The 18,965-nt window shown below is 50.4% G+C and overlaps 1 protein-coding gene across 2 annotated transcripts in view; it reads right to left on the bottom strand.

Annotated features, from left to right (window-relative positions):
* The window catches only part of RPUSD4 (RNA pseudouridine synthase D4), an 87,216-nt gene that overhangs the window by 26,140 nt on the left and 42,111 nt on the right, over nt 1–18,965 (bottom strand). Inside the window, exon 8 of one of the 2 annotated variants that reach the window (XM_015116077.3) lies at nt 2,779–3,133. The exons of the other annotated variant lie outside the window; for it this stretch is intronic. The gene's annotated coding sequence lies outside the window, so the exon portion shown is untranslated. Of the gene's footprint in view, nt 1–2,778; nt 3,134–18,965 lie in introns of those variants that run through there. 2 annotated transcript variants of the gene reach the window in all.

Raw genomic sequence — 18,965 nt, forward strand, 5'->3', positions numbered from 1 at the left:
CAGGACCGCGTCCCCCAGCACCCAGGTGGAGTAGGTTCTTCAAGTGGCCTCACAGAAATCCTGCCCCTTTGCTGCTTTGCCACCAGGCCCATTTCAATGACTCTTCAAGGACCTGGTCTTTTTTACTTCTTGGCATCTGGTTTCTGAGCTGACCTTTGTCTTGTCCCAGTAAGAGGGTGGGGGAGCTCAGCATCGGGGGTACTGCACCCCCATTGACTCAATCTTCTACTCTGGGTTCTGGCACCACAACAGGCACCTTGGGGGTGACAAAGATGAATAAGACACCATTCCTTCTCCAAAGGTACTTATGATCTGGGATAAAGGAAACTCAAATTTTTTGAGTGTCCATTCCATAATACCACTCTGCCCGGTGCCTTCAAATGGTCTACCTTATTTATTCTTCAAAATAACCGTGTTCGTAGGAATTATTCCTTCATTATTCCTAACCAGGAGGAGGCTGAGGACCAGAGAGATTTGGTGCCGTTTCTACGGTTGCAAAGCTAGGAGAGGATGATCTGGCACTCAACCCAAAATCCAGTGCTCTTTCTCAGACCCCATAAACAACCGTAAGGTGAAGGAGAATTTGACAACAACCAAAGAAAAGGACGTGCTCTTAAAAGATACAAGAAAGAATTATCCTGTCTCGCATCCACCCCTGCCCCCTTAATGAGAACCAAACTTCATCTTTCTGTTCTGTGCGCCAGCAGGGAGGAGCCGGCACATCCCATGCCCAGCTAGGGCCAAGTGCCTGCAGGTGTCTGAGGAATGCTAATGGCCGTGAATTGGGGGAGGGTGTGCACAGGCTTTTCTGCAGCATTTGCTTCCCATTAAGCCCATTCCTCTCCAGACCCTCCTGCCCCCTCCAGCAACATGCAGCTTTCATGAGCCAATTACCATGCCCAGGTTTTTCTGTTCCTCTGAAGCCACTGACACTGCTAACCAGGCACAGATGCAGTAGGGCATGCCCCTGCTGTCCACTTCAGAGCAAGGTTTTTCTTTGCCCCAAGGACCACAGGTAGAGGGAGGAAGGTTAGATAGTCCAATTTCAATTCAGCCCCCAACAGGAAGGGGAGGCCTCAAAGGGCAATTTGGTGATTATGAGTGGATTTCTGAGTGGAATAGGATCAGCTGGGTGACTTGTGCCTAGCCAGGACTGAAAAGTCATGGACAGGGCAGGGGACCCAACTGGGAAGAACAGAGACTAGGTTTGAAATAATGTGCAGGCCAGGAGAGCTTCCCCTGAAACCTTTAGTTTACAAACAGGTATCCAGAGTCTTAAGAGTAACTTAATTCAAAACAAAGTGCATTAAAACCTACTTAGAAACTAATTAGAGAGTCTGAAACCTCATATTTTCTTCCTATTTCTTAAATCTCATCAGCCTTACCATATTTTCAACCTCTTAAAATTTTCTTTGACCTTCAAGTCTCAGTTTTCCATGAACTTCCACAGATATTCCTGGACAAATTTAACCTCTCCTTTCTCCTTAATCCCTCCACACACTGGCTGTATTTCCTTGAATCCAGTTTCACTCTACCATATCTCTGTGGACTTATTCTTATGTATTTTCCCCCAGAAATTCCAACGTTTCTTTAATCTGAGGACAGTGTCCTTTCATCAGTTCTGGAAAATTAAATGTTACCATGTCCCTTTCTCTATATTCTTCTCCTCTGCAACTCCCTGTAAAGGTAATTTGGATCCTCTCATTTTATCCTCTATGCCTTTTGGCTTCTCCTTCACATTTTTTCTCTCTCCTTTTTCCATGCTACATTTGGTGTAATTTCCTCTAATCTGTCTTTCAGTTCACTAATTCTCTGCTCAGCTTCATCTAATCTGCTGTCTGACACATCTATTGAGCTTTTAATTACTATATTTTTTTATTTCTAGAAAGTTCTTGTCTCTTTTAACAAATTTGCCTGTTTCTCCCAAAATATCCTATATTTTCTTTATGTTTCTATGTTTTCATCTTTTTAATCATTTTAAACATAGTTATTTTAAAGTCTCTTTCAGATTGTTACATTGTTTTATGTTATTGAAATGCTAAACTAGTTTGATATGTTTGCTGACTTTCTCTAATAGTATATCATTTCCTGATGTGGTTTGTAATTTTTTTATTGTTTGGGCAACTTCAAAGGGATCAGATTTTGCTGTGAGATGCTGTTGCTCTGGGGCACATTCCTCCCGAATAGTTTTGTATTTCCTTCTCTTGATACACCATGAGTTTTATTGGTCTGGGATCTATTTTTATATTAATTTCTCAGCTTGGAAATTCCAGCAGTGGAAATTCAAACACTGTAGTCACATATGGTTCAGGCCTGGAGCTTCTATTTCTCACAGAAGACTTTTTCCTATTTAGAGTCCTAGTCAGGAGAAGATTAACTGTCCCTACCCTAAGCCTCTGATTGGTATTTTTTTGGTCCTGGTTTCTCTGAGGGTGTATCTCTTACAGGGTCCCAGTTTTTGCATAGGTCTCAATTTTAGCCATCATCTTCTTATAGACTAGAGATCATGTCACCTTCCCCCAGGGAAGCATCAAAACCATAGTGCCTAGCACCTACAGATACATCCATCCTGATGTCCCGCATGGAATAGCACCATGGCTTCAGTTGGGGGAGCTCACCACTCAGACTGCACATTCTATGTTTACTTACTGGTAATTTTTTCACTGTGCTTTCCATTCCAGGTCATGAATATCAAGCACTTTTTTTCTCCTACGGTGCCTAGCATGGTTCTCTGTAATGAGCCTTCTTATTTAGCCATTCACATACTCAACATCCTTAGACACCTAAACAGGACTCCTTTATACGTGCAGAATCCAGAAGCCAGCAGGGCATGAGACGTGATGGAAGGAGGGGTTGCAAGCACGGGGAAGAGGAGGAACAGTAGCAGTGAGCACACGCCTGGAGCAGGATGCTCCCCTGCTCTTCCTGGAGCTTGTTTCTTTCCTAGGACCTAGTGCAGGTCGTAAGGAGAGATGTGGACCAAGAGCTGGACCTCCCTTAGTCTAATCTCAGGCACGTATGAGCTGGGTGAACTGGGAAGTCACGTCATCTTTCTTGAACATCTGTAAAATGGAGATGAGGGGTTGGCCTGGGTGATGCCCAAGATTCCTTCCAGGTCCCACAGCCTTTGGAGCTGCAAGTGAAGAACATGAACTGGTCATAACGGGCCGGGCTCTCATTCAGGTGTCTGCCACCTTTCCCCCCTGCCAAGTCACCCACTGGAGTTTCTAGCTCTCCCGTGCCACTCCTTCCTCTAGCACCCAAACCTCTCCTTTCCACCCAGCCTCCTTTCACCGTTCCCTGCTGCCCTTTCACATCTACTCCCTACTGAGGCCTTTGTCCTGTGTCTGTGTCTTATCAAAGGAGGGTGACACTGTGGCGGCAATTAGTATCCCCTCCAGTGGTGGGGGGATGAGTCTCATAGGGCATCAGAAGGGAAAGGCAGGTGAACAGTGACCCAGCACCTAGGTGTGCAGAAACCCCATCTGCTTCTAGCTTCTGGGGTTTCCTGAGTCTTAGACTGGAGACCCTGCAACTTAATGAGCCTCTTGAGCGGTTCAGAAACAATGAATCAAAACCAGCTGGAGGCTGCCCTCCGACCCAGCTAATGACTTGTTTATTGTCAGAGCAGCAGTGCGTCATATAAGGGAATTTCAAAGTGTCACTAATTGGCAGAGCGCCAGTAAATAGCACCATATAAATCTGAAGACACTTCCACTAGGGCTGAGGACTGTGGAAGATACAGCTGAGGCAGGGGGAGAGGAGATTGCAGGGCGTGATGATGGGTGCAAAGTGCACCTGTGTGTCAATGGCTGCAGCCTCTTCCCGGTATCTCTACCATCCCATGGGGACTGTGTTTGCTCCGTGACTAGGGAAGGAAGCCCTGTGATGGGCCCTGTCCCACCTTTGATGACACTGTACTGCACACCTCCAACCCCAAGATGCCTCGCTTCCTGCCATACTACGGGGGACGTGGCTTGTGGCACTGTATTATGGGAGAAGGTGTCCTCTTGCCGAGGAAAGGACTCCTGATCTCATCCGAGTCGGGTGAGTAGATCTGTAGACACAAAGTCCCTTCTATGCATTAAACAGAAATGTTCTGCTAACAGAAGAAATGCAGCGAGACCCTTACTCCAGTGGGCCCTTCCCTACTCTCCCTTGAGTTCACTTCTTTCCTAGAAGGTAGTGCAGCTCATAAGGAGAGACCTGGACCAAGAGCTGGACCTCCTTTGGTCTGATCTCAGGCATGTATGAGCTAGAAGGACCAGGAAGCCACGACTGACAGGATAAAAAGAAGCCCCTTCTCACTCAGCAGGACCCATGAGTTCCTGCTGGAAGCAGAACGAGAAGGTGGGCCAGCAACGGGTAATCAGCGAAAGCAATGGCTGTTCCTTCCTTGCTCCCCAACGCCTCTCATCCACGGAGCCTTGCTGGCGGCTCCACACTTACCTATTGTTTTCAACTAACACTTTGGAGAACAGGAAGCAAGAGTAAGTGAGAAAGGGGGAAAAGCATAAAGTAGAAAATAAAAGGGGGTGGAAGGGAAGACAGGACGTCAGCATTTCAAGCGGCGTAGCCTCTGTGAGGCTTGGCGGGCCAGGGCAGGCACAGAAAGCCTTTTCCTTCTGGCCCGGCTGGGAAGGCGAGTTTGGGCTCTGCAGCTCTGTGGAGAGGGCAGTGATCTGGGAGAGGCACTGAGGGCTGATTCCATGGGGTTGACCATTCTGTGTCTGGGATTGATGGCCCTAAGGTTAGGCCCAGCTACTGCTGGCGAAGCTTACGACACGTGGCATCAAGAAGCGAGGTGGAAAATGGGAGGAAGGCAAGCTCTGCGTGCAGCAGAGAGGACAGGAAGTCCAAGGACACCTATGATCTCAAGATGAGAGCAAACACTGCGTAAATTTAGGGACATCCATCAGGGCCAACGGTGCAGCAGAGAACTCCCTAGCATAACCCAGCTGATCTCTCACAGGTGGGTTCCGTGATTGCCATCCCCAATTTACAGATGGAAAACTGAGGTTCAAAGATTCAGGACGGGCCGGGCGCGGTAGCTCAAGCCTGTAATCCCAGCACTTTGGGAGGCCGAGACGGGCGGATCACGAGGTCAGGAGATCGAGACCATCCTTGCTAAACCGGTGAAACCCCGTCTCTACTAAAAAATACAAAAAAAATTAGCCGGGTGAGGTGGCGGGCACCTGTAATCCCAGCTACTCGGGAGGCTGAGGCAGGAGAATGGCGTAAACCCGGGAGGCAGAGCTTGCAGTGAGCTGAGATCCAGCCACTGCACTCCAGCCTGGGCGACAGAGCGAGACTCCATCTCAAAAAAAAAAAAAAAAAACAACAAAGATTCAGGACATGTCAGGGCCTGTCGAGGAGGTTCTGAGGCCTCGAGGCTGCTGACTCGCCCACTCATGCACTCCCAAGCGTGGATGGAGAACTTACGTCCTGGGCCCTGGGCTGGGAACGGTGGAACTTGGAGCTGTGAATGAGCCATGGCCTGTGTCCTCCACGGGCTTCAGAGCTAACAGGGGAAATGGCATCCCAACAAATAAAGAGAATGTAAAACGCGGCGGGGAAAGAATTGGGAAAGAGGAACGAGCAGAACACATGGGAGGGGATGGGGGTAAAGTCTGATCTGGTAGGAACAGGGAGCACTTCACAGAGGGGTGAGATCTGAGGTGAACCTTGAAGAAAAGACAGATTTCTAACAAGTGAGCGAGGCCTGCAGGGGAAAGGCAGGCCCCACCCAGAGGGCACAGGTGCTGCAGCTGCATCTACCTGCCTCCCCGCCCACAGCCACGCTCATAGCACACGGAGGCTGCGGGCTCGTGTCCAGCTCACGGAATAGTAGCTGAGATGAGGCACTGGGGCAAAAAGTACCCGGCTGAGGAAATTCCCCCAAACAGAGACACAGGACATCCTGGTGGCCTTGGGCCCTATGCCCCTCGATCTCCATCCCTTTCTCCTCCAAGGAATCCCTCACAATTAGCCCTTTACCTAACTCTACTAGCCAAATACCTGGTTTCAAGTATTAAGAATGCCTGAAAAACTTTACCCCCCAGTATATATACTTTGTTATATTTCCAACATTATAATTTTAATTGTATTATTTTTATAATAGGTTTCATATGATGCAGACATAAAACAAGAGTCGAAAGGACATACAAGGAACCGGGCGTGGTGGCTCACACCTGTAATCCCAGCACTTTGGGAGGCTGAGGCAGGTGGGTCACCTGAGCTCAGGAGTTTAAGACTAGCCTCACCAACATGGTGAAACCCCATCTCTACTAAAACTATAAAAATTAGCTGGGTGTGGTAGCAGGTACCTGTAATCCCAGCTACTCAGGAGGCTTAAGTGGGAAGAACCTCCTTGACAGGCCCTGAAATGTCCTGAATCTGAATCTTTGAAGCCAGGAGAAGGAGGTTGCAGTGAGCCAAGATCTCACCACTGCACTCCAGCCTGGGTGGCAGAGGGAGACTCCATCTCCAAAAAAAAAAAAAAAAGACATGTAAGGAAAAATATTCTTCCCACCTCTGCAACAGGCCACTTAGTCCCTCTTCCTGTTCCCAAATATTCTCAATATTACCAGGGCCCTGAGTATTTTTTTTTATGAGACTTTGTACTTGCATGTCCTTTTTAAAAAAAGAAATACCTTCATCCACTGAAGTACAGTTTCGGGGCTGTTTTAGACCTTCCCTGTGGGAGACAACAAGGAACAGTACATAATTCCTGGCCCATGAGGAAGAGCAAAATCCTCCTTAAGACTCTACACACAAATGTACAACGTTCGTCCTCGGTAATCTAGCTCATGTTGTGTGCGTTATATGCATCCTCTCTTGCAATGCTCTCAGTAACCTATGGCCAGCATTACTGTCATTATCTCCATTTCCCAGATATGGAAACTGAGGCTCAGAGAGGTTCAGAAACTTTCCTCTCTCACCCATCTAATAGGTGGCAGCATAAGGATTTGAACCCAGGCCTGTCACATTGCACATCTTTGCTTTCTTTCTTTCTCTCTCTCTCTCTCTCTCTCTCTCTTTCTTTCTTTCTTTTCCAGATGGAGTCTTACTCTGTCGCCTAGCAGCATGATCTTGGCTCACTGCAACCTCTGCCTCCTGGGCTCAAGGGATCCTCCCACCTCAGCCTCCCAAGTAGCTGGGATTACAGGTGTGCACCACCACACCCGGCTAATTTTTACATTTTTGGTAGAGACAGGGTTTCACCATGTTAGCCAGGCTGATCTTGAACCCCTGGCCTCAAATGATCTGCCCACCTCAGCCTCCCAAAGTGCTGGGATTACAGAGTGAGCCACTGTGCCCGGCCCAGACTGCGTATCTTTGACTCTTAACCACTATACAACTGTTTCTAGAAAAAGGAAGTGGAAAGCACTTTGGATTTGGCAGAGCAAAGACTACACAGAAGTGAGGGGACCTGCACAGAGCAGAGCCTAAAATCCAGTCTCCCACTCAGTTGTCCATGGAGAAATCCACCTGCAGAGAACATCCCAAGTTTCTCGTGAGATTGTTCTCCCCCAGCTCAGGGTTTGCACTGCATTTGGAGCAGGGGAGAGAGCTGTGCCAGGAAACAGAACCGCTGCACACAGAGAAATGTCTTCTGGGCAGCCTGAGTCGATAGGCCTCCCATGGGCAAACGCCACCAGAAGGCCAGAGCTGGCTTTCAAGGAGGCTGCACCGAGAGACCCACCTTTCCTGGACCTGATCCATCAGTAGCTGCCTTCCTATGGGCCCTGAAAAGACCTATGTAAACTCCCATACCCAGTGCCACCTGGCGCCAATGGCTTCAGGGGAGAAATGCCCTGGTCACTCTGAGGACCCAGGACAGTGTCTTCCAGCAGTCCAGGAGGAGCCTCTGAGCAGACAGGGTTCTAGGAAGAGCTTGGCCATCACGCCAGACAGAAATGATTGCGCTAATAAGGAGAGAGTGGTGGGCCAGAGCCCTCCCTTGGCCCCAAGCCTCCAGTTAATGAGACTTCACAGGGAGAAAGCGCCTCTCGGGGAAGGGGGGTGGGGCCACAGGGGCCACAGAACAGCTGGAGGCCAGCAATCACTGAGGCTGTTTATTAGGAGACAAAGAAAGAACTTTGCTCCCTGCACTGAGGTCAACCTCAAGGTATCCCCGGGAAATGACAGGGGAATTGATGGAGTGAGGAGGCAGCCAGTTTGACAAGCTGTTGGCTGGCCCCTGCTCCAGCACTGCGGTCTCGACCTGCCCCCCCACCCCCACCCAAAGTCCTGGAAAGCACTCAGCTTAGTGGAGCAAGATTCTCCCCAGCAAGCAGGCCGAGTCCCCAGGCTTCCAGGCCACTGGATGGGCTTCTGGCAAATGATGCACAGCCGAGCACCACGCAGGGAAGGGGAAGGGAGAAGACAGTGGCAGGAACTTCCTGGGCTCGCACAGAAGTTCCAAACTACCTACCGTGCACTTCCCAACTCACCTTCAGTTCAGACACATGCAGATTTCGCCCAGGGCTAGAATGTCCCCGAGGTAAGTAAACAGCCTCTGGTGATGGTTGTGGCAGTCTCTGCCTCTGGGGACAGGCAGCTGGGTCCCAGTTTTGAATGAGCAGGACTGCCCCCCACACCATCCTGACATCCTTGGATGTATAAGGAGGGAGGGGTTTGGAGCTTACATAGGATAGAGTGGATTCTGTGGGAGTCTGAGTGGAAGGAAATTCAAGCACTGCATTGTAGGACACTGGAGAAACAGACTGGGGGGAGACATTATGTACATTTACATTATTTACAGAATGGAAATTCAGACACTTGAGTCACTTAAGCGGCAGGTTTCCATGAAAATTAGGTTTCTATTTTTTTAATAAAAGAAAGGGATGTGTGTGTGAGAGCCTGTGTATGGTGTCTTGCACAAGTGAGTGTGTGAGTCTGTATGTGGATAGCATCTCGCATGAGTGTGTGAGTTTGAGACAGTCTGTGTATGGCATCTTGCATGAGTGTTGTGTGTGTGTGAGCTTCTGCGTGTATGGTGTCTTGTATGACTACGTGTTTTTGTATAATATCTTGCATGAGCGTGCGAGAGACGGTCTGTGTATAATGTCTTGCATGAGTACATGAGTGTGTGTGTAAGCGTGTGTGCGTAGTGTCTTGTATGACTGTGTGTATGGCGTCTTGTATGACTGTGTGTATGGCGTCTTGTATGACTGTGTGTATGGCGTCTTGTATGACTGTGTGTATGGTGTCTTGTATGACTGTGTGTGTGTGTGGCATCTTGCATGAGTACCTGAGTGCGTGTGTGAGCCTGTGTGTGTACGTGTCTTGTATGACTGTGTGTGCATATGGTGTCTGATATGACTGTGTGTGTGTGTATGGTGTCTTGTATGACTGTGTATGGTGTCCTGCTTAGTGGGTGAGTGTGTGTGTGAGTGCAGGGAGTGGGGTAGGGCAGAAGATGGTGATAACAAAGGCAGTATCTGCTTTGCCTGCATACTAACTTCAACACATGCACCCATACCCGTACAAAACCCCGGAATTTTCACCTTTAACAAGACAGAAACACAACTCAAGATGGTCCTCTCTGGCCACGTCCCCCCGAGTGTAACTTCTCTTCCACATGGGGTCTGTTCTTCCTCCCTCCCCACAGCTTTTCAGCTGGGAAATTGATACCCTCCTCCCATCAGCAGCCCTTCTAAGCGACTGGGAGCTCCCTGCACCCTCAGCCTGACCTCCCCGTACTGAGCCTGGGCCCCCAGCCCCAGCGGGGCGGCCAAAGCTGCCGCCAGGGCCCATCCATCAGGCTCAGCACAGCCTCCCGCCCTCGCCTGCCCCCACCACACCCAGCCGGTAAAAGTCAGCAGGCTGCCGAGAGGGATCCCCAGGGCCTATCTGCCGCCACTGCCTGCTCGGTGTGACAGCTACGGGACAGAAGAAAGTGATTCCTCCACTCCCAGCCTCCTCCTTCTAAAGCTGACAGCCTCCCCCTCCTACCTGGTGACCTGCTGAGATCTGCTGAGACCAAAGCTGCAGGCCAAAGATAAAAAATGCCTGGCTATTGACTAAGACACAATAAAGGGCCAGCCTGCATGTTATTTGCATACCCAGTTAATGTCAAAATGGAATGAGCCCCCGTCCCACTGCAGCTTTCCTCAGTGGCCCCGATCCCCAACCTTTCTCCACAGACCCTGCACGGGGCAGGGGTCTGATCCCAGCCGGGCTGCGGCGCATGGTAAGCAGCCCAGAGGGTACCTCCCCACTGTGTCCTCGGCGCCCCCGCCTCGGCACACTTTCTCAGCACCCTGAGAGAGGCCAAATCCCATGCCGGCCTCTTGCCCCCGCCCACTGCGCCCCACGCCCCACCTGCTGTGTTTGTGCAGGGGTGGAGGGAACATAATGAGAGGCTGATGTTCCTGCAGCTGGGCTGTGTTTGGAGTCTGGTGGAGTGAGGGGAGGGCGGCAGGGCAGGTCGGGGCCGAGGGCCAGGCGGGGCCTCAGAGCCTTGGGGCCCAGCAGTAACAGCTCACACATGATTTTTCTCCCCACAATGTTCTCCACTCCAAGCCTGTGGGCCCCCGAGTCGGAAGCTCCCAGGACTGTAACAGGCTTTAGTTTATACACAAACAGCTGCATTTTCCTACTACTGTTTACTGCAAGGGAGCCAGTGCAGCATGCTCCCAGCTTTGCTTGGCCTCAGCAGTGAGCTGAAGTTCGGGTCAGCCAGCCTGGGAGAGCAGGGACAGCAGGGCCTGTGGATGGGACGCATCACAGGCGGGTCCTGAGCTCCGGGGTCTGTGATTCAGTTTCTCCTCCTCCAGTTCCCCAGATTCCCCGTCCCCTTGGACCTCAGTGTGTACTTACTCCAGCATCCCCTCATCTCACCCATGTATAAACACACAGAAGGAAAAGAGTTTCAGAGTGGAGTCAGTCGTTTCAGAAAAAGTTGGATCATTTGCCAGGCAAAGGGACCGCCCATGATGTCCTATAGCGCCTTGGTGTGCCATCACCCCCAGGCAAGGGTGGCACACAGGAACTGTGCCTGTCCCCCCACCCTTCCACACTTCACCACGGCCACTACCAAAGCTCTGCTCCCCAGTAGCCTCTCCCAAGACCCAAGGCGGCCAGGCTGACAAAGGACAGATCACTGCCCCAAGGAAGGGGCATGGAGAACAGTGGACCACGTGAGAGAGGGGTGTGTGGACAGAGGGGGCGTCTGAGGACAGGGGGCAAACCCAGCTCTGATGTGCTAAGGGCTCTCATAGCCTTGCAGTCCCCACACCCAGTCACCCTGCAGCTACCAGGCAAGGAGGAAGAAGGCTCCATCCAAAGTGGGACTAAGCTCGCCTCTTCTGACCTATAGCATCAGAGAGTGGTGACCCTACCCATGCCGCTCCTCCAACCACAGTTAGGCCCCTTCGGAGCGGCGTTGGGTGGGGACCCAGCAGGGTTGGCAGCATCCCCCTCAGGGCCGCATGCTGAGCGTAAGCAGGGCGAGCTGGAAGCAGATGCTGACACCAAACCGAGCCAACCAGTCACTCCACCTCTCTGTGCTTCCATCTCCCCTCTTACAATCGGGATAAAGAACCTCCTTCCTATGGCTGTAGCAAGAGTGAATGTGTAACCCACGTGGAGCACTCAGAATGGGTCAGGAACACAGCAGGCACTCAATAACGGCAGCTGTTAGATCTCAGCAAGGTGGGGCAGGGAGCATGAGAGGGTGGCTGGCGAGAAGGGAAAGGCAGGCTTGAGGCAGACACTGGCCTTGCTGCCTCCCTCTGCACACTGCGAGTGACCAGCCAGGTGTAGCGGCTGTGACTACCTCCAGGAATCTCCCGGCCCTCTTCTCAATCTTCCTTTAGAAAAACAGCCAGAGGAATCAAATCGCCTCAACTCCACTGGGGTCCTTCAGCCCCAGCCGCTCGCCCCCTTTGATTCTGCTGTCCAGCCCCTGAGGAGAAGGCATGGGTTTTGGAGGCAAACAGACCTGGGTTGAATTCCCTATTCGACCTGGAACAGGCCGTGTGGACTTGAGCAGGTCTCCACACCTGGGAAGAACGCGAGCACCTCCTGACAGCCAGCAGGCCCTTGGACAATGGGGGTGCCCTCCCCACGAATCCCCAGCTCTGTGGGACCCAGGACAAGTGGCCCAGCCTCACACTGGCAGATTCTGCTCAGATCAAAAGCAATCATGAGCACGGGGCCTCAGGGCGATGAGCAGGACATGGGACCCCAGGATTGCCACAGCGTTCACTTGGAGAAAGCAGGAGCCTGACTAATTCCCCACTCACGGGCAGACATTTCCAGGGGCAGTCCGGCCAAGAAACTTCAGGTCCCTGCCACGAGGAGCGCCGGGGAGCGCAGAGCAGCTCGCAGGAATGGCATCTTCTGCCTTCCAGAAAGAGCGAGATTGATGGCACTTTTCAGGCCTCAATGAATCACACTCCCATGTGGCCGCCTTAGCCTCCTGGCAGCAGATGTACTCAGCAGTCACTGTCCTCAACAACAGCACGTTTCTCACACACCCAGATGCACACGCATTGGCCAAGTGTCTTCCCAGGAGGCACTCATGACCCAGTACCCGAGGCTTGAAGTGCACGTGTGCAAATCGGCACAGCCCGTGCCTATGTTAGGCATAGCTGCGGCCAGCTCCAGCTCCTGAGACCCAGGCTGGGGCCCCAGGGCACTGAATGCCCAGTGGACCGCAGCTCAGACAAGCCCCAGCCCCTCTGCCCTAACCCCTTCCCTGCAGGGGGAGTAGGCAGAGGGAGGGGCAGCCTGAGGGAGAAAACAAACTTCAGACTCATTATCCCCAGCCCCAGTCTCTGCTCTCAGCACAATTAAAGGTACTCTAATCCGGAGTGAAAAGCAAACACAGCTCTCCTCTTGTCCCCCTGCCTCCTCCCATCAGGCTCGGGGCCCTGGCTCCTGTTTTCAATACAAATATTCAATTAAACTTTCCTAGAGGGTCCAGTAATTGGGTCCCAAAGGGGAAGGTTCCCACAGAGAGAGTGAGACCCCAAGACAGTGAGACCCAAGAGGGGCGGACGTACCCGGCGACAGAGAGCAACAGGCAGACCGGGAGACGAGACAGAGAATGGGAAGCCCCAGAGGGAGGGGTCTCAGAGTTGCCCAGTAATCAGGAAACCCTTTCCTAGAGCTCTATGCCCTCAAAACTCCAGCTTCCTCTGAACTGCCCTGAGAGAGGAAATGAATCTTCAAGAACAGACCATGGGGCCCGGGTGCGGTGGCTCACACCTGTAATTCGAATACTTTGGGAGGCCGAGATGGGTAGATCACCTGAGGTCGGGAGTTCGAGACTAGTCTGGGCAACATGGCGAAACTCCGTCTCTACAAAAAATTCAAAAAGTAGCCTGGTGTGGCTACTCAGGAGGCTGAGGCAGGAGAATCGCTTGATCCTAGGGGACGGAGGTTGCAGTGAGCCAAGATCACACCACTGAACTCTAGTCTGGGTGACAGAGCAAGACTCCATCTCAAAAATAAATAAATAAATTAAGTAATTAATAAAATAGACCAAGGGCCTGCAGTGATGTGCTTGTCCCCGTCACAGCCGTCTTCTTCCTCAGCAGTTCTTGTTCCATCAGCCCTGAGCCCTTCCAGGGCCAACAGCCTCTCCTAGGATGTGCCACATTTAAATCAAAACACTATAGTCCAGCCCCACCACCAAATCCTTTTTAGACCCCTCCACCTTTGATCTGAATTGCTACTAGTATAATCACTCCTTTTCCTGCAGTTGCTTAAATGGAATGGCCTCAAAAGCAGAAAAATTTTTCTACTCCTGTGAAAAAACCGAGACCTGGAGAGGAGGAAAATCTGGCCCAAGATCATCCTGCAAGGTAGGGCCTGAGCATGACCAGACCCCAAGGCTTCTGGTGCCCCATAGGTTATTTTTACCTGGTTACTGTCAGTCAGGGCTGGAGAAGGGATGTCTGAGTTCCAGCCCTAGCCCCATGACTGGCCAGCTATATAACACAAGGGAAAGAAACTCCATCCTCAACAACTTCCATGGGTCCATTTCCTCAATCAGAAACTTTCTGCTGCAAACCCTGAGGATGCTTAAACACCTAAGACACCAGGATTCAATAAATTAAGAACTGGTCGGCCACAGTGGCTCACACCTGTAATCCCAACACTTTGGGAGGCCAAGGTGGGAGGATCACTTGGAGCCAGGAGTTTGAGACCAGCCTAGGCAACACAGGAAGACCTGGCCTCTACAAACAAACAAACAAACAAACAAACAAAATAGCCAGGTATGCCCTGTAGTCCCAGCTGCTTGGGAGGATCACTTGAGCCCAGGAGTTTGAGGCTGCAATGAGCTATGATCCATGCCACTGCACTCCAGCCTGGGTGACAGAATGAGACCCTGTTACCCCTCTTCGACCCTACAGAAAAAAAAAAAAAAAAACACTAAGGAGACTGGATACAAGGTGATTTTTAAAACAAAGGGAGGAGGTGAGGTTAGTAATTCATGCTCCCTTCTCTTCCTTTCTCTCCTTCCCTTAGTTCCATCTTAAGAAGTCAAGTTACAGCCGGGCGCGGTGGCTTAAGCCTGTAATCCCAGCACTTTGGGAGGCCGAGACGGGCGGATCACGAGGTCAGGAGATCGAGACCACCCTGGCGAACACGGTGAAACCCCGTCTCTACTAAAAAATACAAAAAACTAGCCGGGCGAGGTGGCGGGCGCCTGTGGTCCCAGCTACTCGGGAGGCTGAGGCAGGAGAATGGCGTAAGCCCGGGAGGCGGAGCTTGCAGTGAGCCGAGATCCAGCCACTGCACTCCAGCCTGGGCGACAGAGCGAGACTCCGTCTCAAAAAAAAAAAAAAAAAAAAAAAAAAAAAAAAAGTCAAGTTACAAGCCAGACTGGGGGATGGAGTTGGGGACTAAAGAAGGAGCCCAGCTGGCCCTTCTAATTAAAAACCCTAAAGCTCTCTTGACAGATCTGCCTGACAGTGTGGGGTCGACTCCCTTAGCCCAGCACAGGCTGCACCTGGAGGTCTCTGCTCACGACCTCTAGACGAAGGACAAGGTTGACTGGAAAAGGAAGAGGTGAGAGGAGGGGCGGGAGCGCCACCATCAGGGCAGGAGACAGACTCCTGGGCACCTGGCTGGAGCTGGCGTGGGATCAACACCCTGGGATGGGGCCCCAGAGGGAACGGATGGGCCTGGGTGTTGGGGCCTCCACTGAAGGGAGGTAACCGAGATTGATTTCAACTGGACTTTTCCTGGATTTCCTCCTCTTGTAACCCCCACTGGTTGGATGGATGGCTGTCGGGGACCTCTTCAAAACCCAGTTTATCAAGCCTTCCCCAAAATGTTAGGTCAGCATCTCAGGACCCAGTGACCTCAAATTTCAGAAAAACTTGAGGGTTACCGTTCAGCCCAAACATGCTCATTCATGGTAACCCAAGCAGGCTGGAGGCTTCTGGCCAGGCAGGGCACGGGCTGCCCCCAACCAGAGCCAACAGTCAGTGTGTGAAGTCAGCTGGGAGAAGAGAGGGAGAGCAGTCTGGGAGATGCTCCTCATGGCAGTGAGCCCGGGAGGCAAGAGCTGAGCCAGGAGCTTCCAAGGGAGTCTGGCTTTGGGATTTACGAGTCTCTTGTTTCCATTAAAAAGGACTCTAGGCCTCAAGTGCTCTGGAGAGGATCCTTCCATGAAGCCAAGACACCAGTGGAAAGGGAAGCTGCTTACTTGCCAGGCACCGTCCTGTCCTCTCTGAGGCCAGATTCAGGACTCACTAACTCTCTTGTTGCAGGCCAGGGCTTAGAACTTCCCTTTCTATGATTTCGGGCAAAGGATGTGCAGAAGAGAGGGGAAAGGCCATGTTTCCTTGGTCTTGAACTCAAGGAGGAGCGTCAAGTCCTTGAAAAGTATCAGTGAAGGCAGGAAGTGCCACGACTCTCATGCCATCTGACTTGAAATTGGAAGTCACTGTGTGTAACCTTAATATCTTTCCAGGATCACTTTTCTCAGTCGTCCAGAAATCTCCACTGTGACCCAAATCACGCTGGCAATTCCTCTCCTCCTAGTCCCATGCTAGAATTTGGGTACCATGTAAGTCTTTGGTTTAGACCCCATATAAATCCTGAGTTTGGCATCAGATTGTCAGACAGAAGGGAACACTGAACTCTGTGTGGTGTCCAGCACAGGCCATGTGCAGACACTGCTGCTGCTGCTGCTGATGATGATGACGACGATGACAATGGTGGTGGTGATGATAATTTATCTCGCATTTGTTGGAGAAGTCTTTTGGTTATGGATCCTGCTTAGGGACAGTCCCAGGATGACTGGGATCATAAGAGATGAGATGAGAGAGACCCTAATGATCCATTCCACTGGGAAATGAGGTGGGTTAATGTAGAAAAGAAAAATCCTAGGAGGCTTGGACTAAAAGTAAAAAGACTACTGAGATGGTTTATGGGAGCAGAGAAAGAGCAAGAAAGAGGGAAATGGTGACAGTGAGGGTGGGGGATTCATAAGACCCCAGTCCTATTAGGGAAAGCAGCGCTCTTGCTGGAGACTGTCTTCAAAGGAATAAGAATGCCCTGGAGGCGTTTGAAATCCATCTTACAGTCAACAGGCATTAGCAACTGCAAGATATTTACAGGAAGATTTTCCTCCATGACAGAGAAAAATACTTGCAGAAAGAGGCAGGTAGATCCCCAAATTCCGTTTGTTTGAGATGCCTCCCCACCTTTGCACACACCATTCCATCTGCCTAAATGCCCTCCCGTCCCAGATGTACCTGTTTTTTTGCTTTCCACTTCCCTACTAAATTAGGTGGCCCTTCTCTATGCTCATAGGGTTATTGTGAGAATTAACACTTGTAAAATCCTTAGACCTGGGACACAAATATTCAATAAATATTTTCTGTTGTTAGTGTTGTTCTACCACAGTGTCCTTTGCACACCTCCACATGAATCCCGTGGGTTGGCAATCATATATGCTTGTCTATTGCACCCCTGTCTATGAGTTATTGGCCAGCAGGAATCCTTCATTAAATACTTTTGTATTCTTATAACCTGGGCATGGTACGTGGGATTTGGGACAGTTCAGAACCTGGAATATGCTAAGTGATCCTTAAATGTTGAATACATGTATAAATGAAAAATGACTGTCTATGCACTTTTGAGATGCGTTATGAGCAAAACATGTGCCTGCCACCAGAGGTGGTCATATTCCTTCGGACATGTGTTCCCTCACCCCTCACCCACTGGTTGAGGCACTCAGCCAACAGCCTGCGGTCCACACTCTTAGGAGGGAGTTCATTTTGCTTTTCTCCAAGGCAGCCAACATCAACAGCAATGTAGAGATGGAAAACAGACCAGAACCAATGAAAGTTGTTCCTTCTCCATCTGAGGTTCCAAACGTTTTAAATCTGCTAATGAGACCCAGCTAGGAGTAATCAGGAAGTGTCTAAAATTAGCTGTTTTAATTTGAGCAAGAGGGAAAGGGACCAACTCAGAAGGGGGCACAGTCTCTAGTGGAGACAGTGGGATTCTGGGAGCCTCCAGAAAAACCAGAGCAACATCTGGTGCTCCCGCACCCAAGGGAATGCCCAGGATGGACCCCGGGTCCCTGTGGCTCCACACCTGGTCACAAATTAGAACAACGCATTGGCCACTTGTCCCAGAATCCATTGTGTGTCAAGTTAGAGAACAGAGGCCATGAGCTGCCACCTGGAAAACATTAGGTACAGTTTGGTTGCGAAAGGCCTTTCTCCTACCCAACTTACCACTTTCTAACTACATTATTTTGGCTCTCATTTCCCACCACTAAAAGTTGGGCATATAGTAGATGCTTCACTGCCTTTGTCAAACATTTTCTGAGCATTCTGGCCCATAGTGGTCCCTACAGTCCCTGAACTTCTATGAGAAAAGTGTTTTTACCATTCATTTATTAATCCATCAAACATTTACTGAGCATCTATTATGTATTAGTCTGTTTTCATGCTGCTAATAAAGACATACCCAAGACTGGGCAATTTACAAAAGAAGTTTTTGTTTGTTTATTTGTTTGGTTTTGGGATGGGGTCTCACTCTGTCGCCCAGGCTGGAGTGCAGTGGTGCGATCTCGGCTCACTCTAACCTCTACCTCCCCGATTCAAGCAATTCTCCTGCCTCAGCTTCCCAAGTAGGTGGGACCCCAGGCACGTGCCATCATGCCCCGATAATTTTTTTGTAATTCTAGTAGAGATGGGGTTTCACCATGTTGGCCAGGCTGGTCTCAAATTCCTGACCTCAGGTGATCTACCCACCTCGGTCTCCCATAGTGCTGGGACTACAGGTGTGAGCCACCGTGTCTGGCCCAGGAAAGAGGTTTAATGAATTTACAGTTCCACATGGCTGGGGAGGCCTCACAATCATGACAGAAGGTGAGGAGGAGCAAGTCACATCTTACGTGGATGGCGGCAGGTAAAGAGAGAGCGAGGTTGTACAGGGAAAATCCCCCTTACAAAACTATCAGATCTCGTGAGACTCGTTCACTATCAGGAGAACAGCATGGGAAAGACCTGCCCCCATGATTCAGTTACCTCCCACCGGGTCCCTCCCACAACACGTGGGAATTCAAGATGAGATCTGGGTGGGGACACAGCCAAACCATATCATATTATAAGCGAGATACTAAGGGAGGGCTCAGGGATTCATGCAAAGAGGAAAAGCACACAGTGCTACTTTAAGGAGCTCAGTCTTCTGGGAAGACAAACAGGAAAACAAACAATTGCAATGTCATATGATAATTGCTCTCTGGGAGGTGATGTATTGACCAGGAACAATGGGAACAGACAGAGAAAATCAAAGCAGACTTTATTTGACACTTGGTATATATTGCCTTGTGTTACTGGCTTTCTTTCTTATTTCCTTATGCCCTATATATGCAGTCAAAGAATGTGTCTTCTAATTTCTTATATCCCAACCTGCAGAGATTCTTTCACATAGCAGGAGTCCAATCATGTTTTTCATTCGCAGTTGTGTAAGAATTT

The sequence above is a fragment of the Macaca mulatta genome, chromosome 14 (genome assembly GCF_049350105.2).
Source record: "Macaca mulatta isolate MMU2019108-1 chromosome 14, T2T-MMU8v2.0, whole genome shotgun sequence".
Classification (NCBI taxonomy): Eukaryota; Metazoa; Chordata; class Mammalia; order Primates; family Cercopithecidae; genus Macaca; species Macaca mulatta.